Source organism: Marmota monax, unplaced genomic scaffold (assembly GCF_021218885.2).
Source record: "Marmota monax isolate L192 unplaced genomic scaffold, Marmota_monax_Labrador192_F-V1.1 WCK01_AAM20220418_F8-fsc00003, whole genome shotgun sequence".
In the NCBI taxonomy this organism is placed as follows: Eukaryota; Metazoa; Chordata; class Mammalia; order Rodentia; family Sciuridae; genus Marmota; species Marmota monax.
The window spans coordinates 12,492,714-12,500,049 of record NW_026694084.1 but is presented as its reverse complement, the minus strand read 5'-3'; positions in this window follow the sequence as shown (position 1 = coordinate 12,500,049).

Sequence of the window (7,336 nt, the reverse complement as noted above, 5' to 3'; positions counted from 1 at the left end):
CATAAAATTTAAATAATACCAAACCAAACTTTAGTGAAAGGGTTGTAACTTTAGTAGGACTGCTGGCTATAGTTAGTGGAGATTTCTATAAAGACCACCATGACCTTAGGAATATGTCCACAATAATAAAAACACATGTTGACATATTCCTGAGATAGCTCTGGTTATGATCTCTGAAAAGGTAAATGAATTCTAAATGAAGAAGTGTAATAATTTTTATCAGACTGCTCCAATATGGGCTCTGCTGCCACTCTTCCATGAAAACTATTTTTTGTCAAGATCCCCAACAATCTTTGTGTGGCAAGGTCAATGAGTACTTTTTTGTGCTCATCTTAAGCAGCTGCTCTCAGTTTTGTACAGGGAAGTACTTCTCTTTCTTGACACACTCTCCTTGCATGACTTTTCTCTTAACTTTCCTCTGTCTCACCTCTATTTCATTGTAGTCATTATTACCATCTCTTTTGCCAATACTTAACCCCTGAATGTTGCATTTCTTCAGAGCCAAGTCTCAGAGTATCTCTCCTCATTGTACATTTTACCTCAATCCATCAGTATGACTTTAAGTATTAACAGTTTTTTTAATGACATCCACATTTATCTCTCCAGGATCTGGGCATGAAATAAATAAATAAATATCTCCAACTGCTTACTTGACATCTCCATACATCTCAGATTTAACATATCCAAGACAAATCTTTGGCTTCTTCCTCATTTTTCACCTCCCCAATGTGGTCTTTTCCTGGTGTTCCCAGTCATGGTAAGAGGCAGAAATATATGTGAACCCTAATCTTTTCCTTGCTCACATTTAAAGTTGTCCTACATTCAGTCTGTCAGTCACTTCTGCCTCCACACTGTACTGTACTTGGAATACCTTCCACTTCTGCCTAGCTCCACTGCCACCGCTGAGTCACTATCATTTCTCATGGGGACTAATCCATTCAACATCTGGCTGATCTCTCTGCTTCTAATGTGTCCCTCTCCAATCCATTCTTCATCCAGCGGTCAAAGCCCTCCTTAAAAATGTATCTGGAGCCCCTCCATCATGTGAGGACAGATACAGTGCAAAGGCAGCTGTCTGAAAGACAGAAAGAGGGTCATGCTGGCACCCTGATCCTGACTTTTAATCTTCAGAACTCTGAGAAATGAATTTCTGTTGTTCAAGCTGATAAACAGAGATTTGTGTAACTCCCTTTGTTGAAGAAAAAAACAAAAACAAAAACAAAAAACCTTGACTTTCCAGAGCATTTAGAATGTGATCCAAAGAATGTGATTTGCAAAGCCCCACATAACCTGAGCTTGACCTGTTCTATTGATAACTCACCCACAAACATCTTACTCCCTTATCCACAGCCACCCTGGCCCTGGCCTTCCTATTATTTCTAGACCCATCAGAATCTTATTCTCCTTTCTAGGAACACTCTTTCCTTAATTATTTGCACAGCTGCTCCCTCGTTTTCCTTTTGAATAGTAAATGTTATTTCCTTAGAGAGATATTCCTGAGTCCCTTTTCTAAAGAAGACTCTCCCCTATACACACCTCATCCTCTATTGTAGAACCATCTTTATTTATTTTGCAGCACCTTATAACACGAATTATAATTATTTTGTTTATGTTTTATTTACTTACTTATTCTCCATCTCTCCATTAGAACATAAGCTCTATGAGAACAGAAGCCATGTCTAATTGCCCACTGTTGTGTTTCCAGGACCAAACACAGGGCCTGGAACATGGTAGCACCCAATAAACTGACACTGGAAGGAAGGAAGGAAGGAAGGAAGGAAGGAAGGAAGGAAGGGAGGGAGGGAGGGAGGGAGGGAGAGAGGGAGGGAGAGAGGGAAGGAAGGAAGGAGAGACAAACTGCAGGTAACCAGAAACTGACAGTGTGGTTTACAGGAAAACTTCAGAACCTTTTATATAAGGAGAATAACTTCAGTTTCTATTTTTCAGAAACATCATATCATAAAAACTTCTGTAAGCAGACATTTGGGATTTGCCTTGTGACACCAACACTCATACGACTGAGAGAATTAAAGCTGGTAATTAAGGCTGGCAATCAGGGTTTTTCAGCTCTTGTGGATTTAATAACCCTTAATTTTCAAATGCTTGTGGCAGAAAGACTGCATCTTTGACAAAAATAAAAACATGAAAACATAACTAATAAACAAGCACCCTATGTTTGATTAAATATCAGAGGAAGAATGAAAACCTGAAGAAAACATTCAAATGATTCAGTATATGTTAATAAAATAATAAAGAGAATATGGACTAGAATGCTTTCAAGGATACTTAGGCACATGCTTGCAAGAACTAGGCTCCTTCCCACACATCTTACAAGAAGAAGAATCCTTCTCACTCTGGGCCAACCTCTCTACCTGGGCTCCTGAATCCATTACTTTCCATGTCCTCTGACACCTGGCTTCAAAGATGATTCCCTCTTTCTCCTGTATTTTGACATCTTTCTCTCTCCTCACGCTTCTTCTCAGATATCTAAACAAACTCAACTTCCTATTCAAAGTACAGTTGGCCCTCTATCTCCATGGCTTCCACATCCACGGACTCAATAAATATCAGATTGAAATATTTCGGTGAAAAGAAATCCTTTTATTCTTGTCATTATTTTCTGAATGATACAATATAGCAACAATTCATGTACCATTTATACTGATTAGCTATTATAAGTAATTGAAAGATGATTTAAAGTATGCAGGAGGATATATGTAGGTTATATGCAAATACTATGCCATTTTATATGAGGGCATTGAGCCTTTGCAGATTTTGTTATTCTCTGGGGTCCTGGAGCAAATCCCCTCATGGATGCGAAGAGATGACTGCATATAGCTTTGGCTTTTAATTCTCCACTAGCAATCTCTGTCCCTTCTCTCTAAGTTGCTCCAAAGAATAGTTTTCTGCCCTTAGGTTCTGCTGTCAGGATTCTGTTCTTACTATTCCCTTGACACCATATTGGCAAAGGTCATCTTTGACATCCTAACTCCCTGGTCTCTTTATTCAACATCTTGACCCATGTGCAATATCTGACCATATTGCCATCTCTTCACTTAAAATCATTCTCCCTTTGGTTAACAGGAAACCATTCTCCTGAATCTCAGGCTACTGGCATTGTCATTCCTTTTAGATTTATTTGCCACATCCCCTTCCTCACTGGTCATTTAAATTTGGGAATCGCCAGGAATCACATCCACATTTCTTTCTAATGTACATGCTTTCCTATGTAATCTTATCCATTCCTGTAGTTTGGGTTGATACTAACATTCAGTAACACTCAAATCCATTCCTCTAGGTCAGAGCTCTCACTTGTGATACAGAAGTATCTATCTTACCACATGGATTACTCACAGATGTCTCAAAATCATCACTGATCTCTGTGCTGTGTTTGTTATTCTTCTGCACTTTCCCTATCTTAACCAATGGCCCACCATCTATCCAGTCACGTAAGTCAGGATTCTGGGAATCATCTTGGAATCTTCCCTCTCTGTTATTCTAATCCACAACCAAGCCCCACCAGTTCTGTCTTTTTAAAATTATTTTTTCCAACCTTCATGTGTTCACCCACATGCCTGGTCCTGGAGTGTCCTGGTCTTTATTGACTCACAGAGCACTTGCTTGTTTTTCAGGCACATTTCAAGGTTAACCTTCTCTGTAGCTTTCCTAAGCTTCCCCGCCCCATAAAATGAATGAGTCATCTTATACTCCCATTACATTGCATGCTGGCATTTGTCATGCCACCCCAAACACTTCACCGCACCTAAAAATAATTCTACTATATTCTAAGCTCTCTTTGCTCTATTTTGGGTTTCTTGACGGCAGGGATTGAAGCTTCTTGTCCTTCTACTCTCAGCACAAACACAATGCGCAGCTCTTTATTGACAACCTCAGAAGCTTGCAGAAGGAGTGAATTTACGCTGCCAAAAGAACAGAAGCCCCGTCACAAAAGACCGTCCCTCCTGTCTAAAAACTGTAATACAGCACGTTAAAAAATCAATGTGTCTACATTCACCTCTACCTCAAAATATGGTTCTGCCTTTAAAGTAAAAACTTAACTACCAAAATAATGAAATACTAAACACCAGTTGAATAATATTTCCCAAGGCAGAAAGTGTGGGTGTTCACTATTACCTAGAGATTTTCTGTACAATCTAGTGAGACCTTCTATTAACCAGAGTCCTTCTGCTTCTGCCCCTTGTACAAAACATGCACTTGTACAAACCTGATGACTTTTGAGTGTTCCTTTAGGTTACAGGTGCACACCTGTGGACCTTGAGTCTTCTATGTGCTGTAGAAGCCAAAGAATGCAGAGGGCAAAGAGCAGGAAGTCACACTGTTTTACATTCTTGGTGGTGTCCTTGATCTGGAGCCAAGCACACCCCAGGTCGTACTGAAGATCTCAGGCAAAAAGCACTCTGACTTTGCCTTCCTTCCTGACTTCTGAGTGTTCCCTCAGGTAGTCATTGGATTACCTGAATCTCACCCATTTCTTGTTCTTTCACAGAGTTCGCTCCTGTAGAACAGGGACCACATCCTACAGCATCTTAGGGAAACAACACCTAGGTAAGGGAGAATTTGATGAAATTTGGAAGGAATAAAAAGAACAGAGCAAGAACTGGGTACCCGGCTCCAGAGGCCAGAGGTCAAAGTTTATAAGGACCAATTACAGATGCAGCCCAGTTTCTGATCTGACCACTTAAAATCAAAGATGACCTGAATCCAAGGAGGAATACCCTTGGAAGAGATTCAGAAGTAGAGATGGGGGAGAGTAGACTTTTCCAAATCAGAGACAGTCCCCAAGAACAAGCATGAAGGAAGGTGCTGTTAGATCTCAGAGCCTGGACTGATGGGTTGAGCACCCTGAACCTTCTAGTGTGTTGGTAAAAATCTGAACTAGAGTATGTAAAACAGCTGACTTGGCAACTGACACTGTTGAGGTTATTATTGACCCCACAAGGTCACCATTCATTTTTTCCCCTTCAGATTTATTTTGTTTGAACATTTACTATCTGAAGAAGCTACACTGTGTACTCTTCAAATAGCATCTCCATTATACTCATCTTCCTTAGGAAGTTTTATAAGACATCCATGAAAAATAGAGTTAATTTAGATTAGGTAGAGGGGAGGGAAGGAAGAGGAGTGGATATGGGGATAGGAAGGATAGTAGAATGAAACACGCATTATTACCTTATATATATATATGACTGCGTGACCAGTGTGATTCTGCCTGTACAATCAGAAAAATGAGAAATTTTTTCCCATTTATGTATGATGTACTGAAGTGCATAAATGCATTCTACTGTCATGTATAATTAATTAAAACAAATAAAATTTTAAACAAGAATTCTTACAAGATATTGATGGATTACTATCATGACTTTTTACTAGGGAATTTCACAGTGAATCTCACATTTCTCCAACACGTGTAACTGAAACCACTGTGAATTTAAAATATGTTCCTTATACAATGGTGCTGCAATTTTGCTTTGTTTTGATGATAAGTTCTCCTTCTCTCTCTCTCTCTCTCTCTCTCTCTGGATATACTTCCTCATCTCCTTTCTTAAGAGACTTTTCTTTCTCTATTCAGTCTTTAACCCTTAGAATTCCAACACTAATTCCCCTCACTCTGCAGAGTTGAGTCATACTATCTTATTAGAGGCTTAATGAAGTCCTTAAATATTATTATTCCTTCAGTTGTTAAATATCCAGAATGAACAATTTCCAATGGCTTTGCTACTAACACACTGATGTAATTAATAGTAACTATGATTTTTCTATAAATGTAAACAAATGTGGGCTGGGGATGTGGCTCAAGCAGTGGCGCGCTCGCCTGGCATGCATGTGGCCTGGGTTCGATCCTCAGCACCATATACAAAGATGTTGTGTCCGCCGAAAACTAAAAAATAAATATTAAAAAATTCTCTCTCTCTCTCTCTCTCTCTTTAAAAAATGTGACACATAAAATATATTTTATTAGTGTATGATATAGAACAAAGAGGTACATTTATAGGATGAATAATCCTACTAAAAATTAATGTCTTATGAGAAGTACATAAGAAAACAAACAAAAAAAAAATCTGCCGCAGTCCGGCTGGCTGCAGCAAAATAACCGGGGGGTGACGAATAACTTGTGTACGTTGATACAGCAGGAGTGGGAGCCGTTTATTGCAGGACAGGAGTGGTATTTATACATTCCACAGAGCTTATCTAATTAGCATAAACTAGATACATCAGTCAACCAATAAGGAATCTCCACACTTAATGGCTCGCTTTTGTTACTTCTCAAACCACTCCCTCTGGCATTTTGCCAGGCACCATCCAGACTTGTTTACGAACTCTAACATTCCCCTGGCAAAATGCCAGGTGTTATTTTGACTTGTTTACAGACTCTAACATTTCCCCCTTTTGTTTAATTTAAATAACGACCATAGTGGTTTTTACAGAAACACCATAAATAACCTGCCACAAACAGAAAGGGAGGATACAAAATGCCACAATACCAAGCCAATTGATGGCTCCATGCAAGAAGCCCTTGGAAAAATTATACCAGCAATGACACTGTTAGCAAAGATACCGAGTTACAATTTGTTATAGATTACAGTTTGTTGTCTCAGTCCAGGTAAAGCAGTGTCTCAATAGATTAACTCACAGTCCAGGTAAATCACAGTCCAGGTAAGTTCTGCAGGCAGCTAGCTTAAATCACAGTCCAGGTAAGTTCTGCAGGCATCTAGCTTAAATCACAGTCCAGGTAAGTTCTGCAGGCAGCTAGCTTAATCCGAAGTCTCGTCCGGTTCTCAGCTGAAATCTCAGTCCGGTTCTCAGCAACACGGGAAATTTTTCCATCCTCGTCCTCACCGGCATTGGGACGAAGGCAGGAACTCTTGCAAAGATGCTAAAGAAAATCCTGTAGCATTCCACTAAGAAAACAACCTTCTGAACAATTTAGTACATTATCTCAAGGATTTTACATTTGAAATAAGCCTTAAAGGTGCTCATTACTCATTAGCTTCCAGGTGTGGGAGAACCATTGTAGCTTAGTTATTGGCATTGAAAATGACCAAACATCAGGGACGCTGGTAGTGTCTTCTGCTGGCTGTAGCGCCTGGGCAGCCCCAGATGGCCCTGGGGAGTGTCCCGGATTCAAACTGCTACTGGGCACAGGGAGCAAGAGCCTGCGAGACTGTGCCTCCAAGTCAGGTCTAGATTTGGGCTCTCAGCAGTGGAAGAGCCGGCTGCCGCCGTTTGGAAAGCCCTTGCTGCGCCATGACCAGCTCGCGCATGTGGCAGCCGCGGCTCCGATTCACGCACCCTCCGGTAACGAAAAGTATTCAGT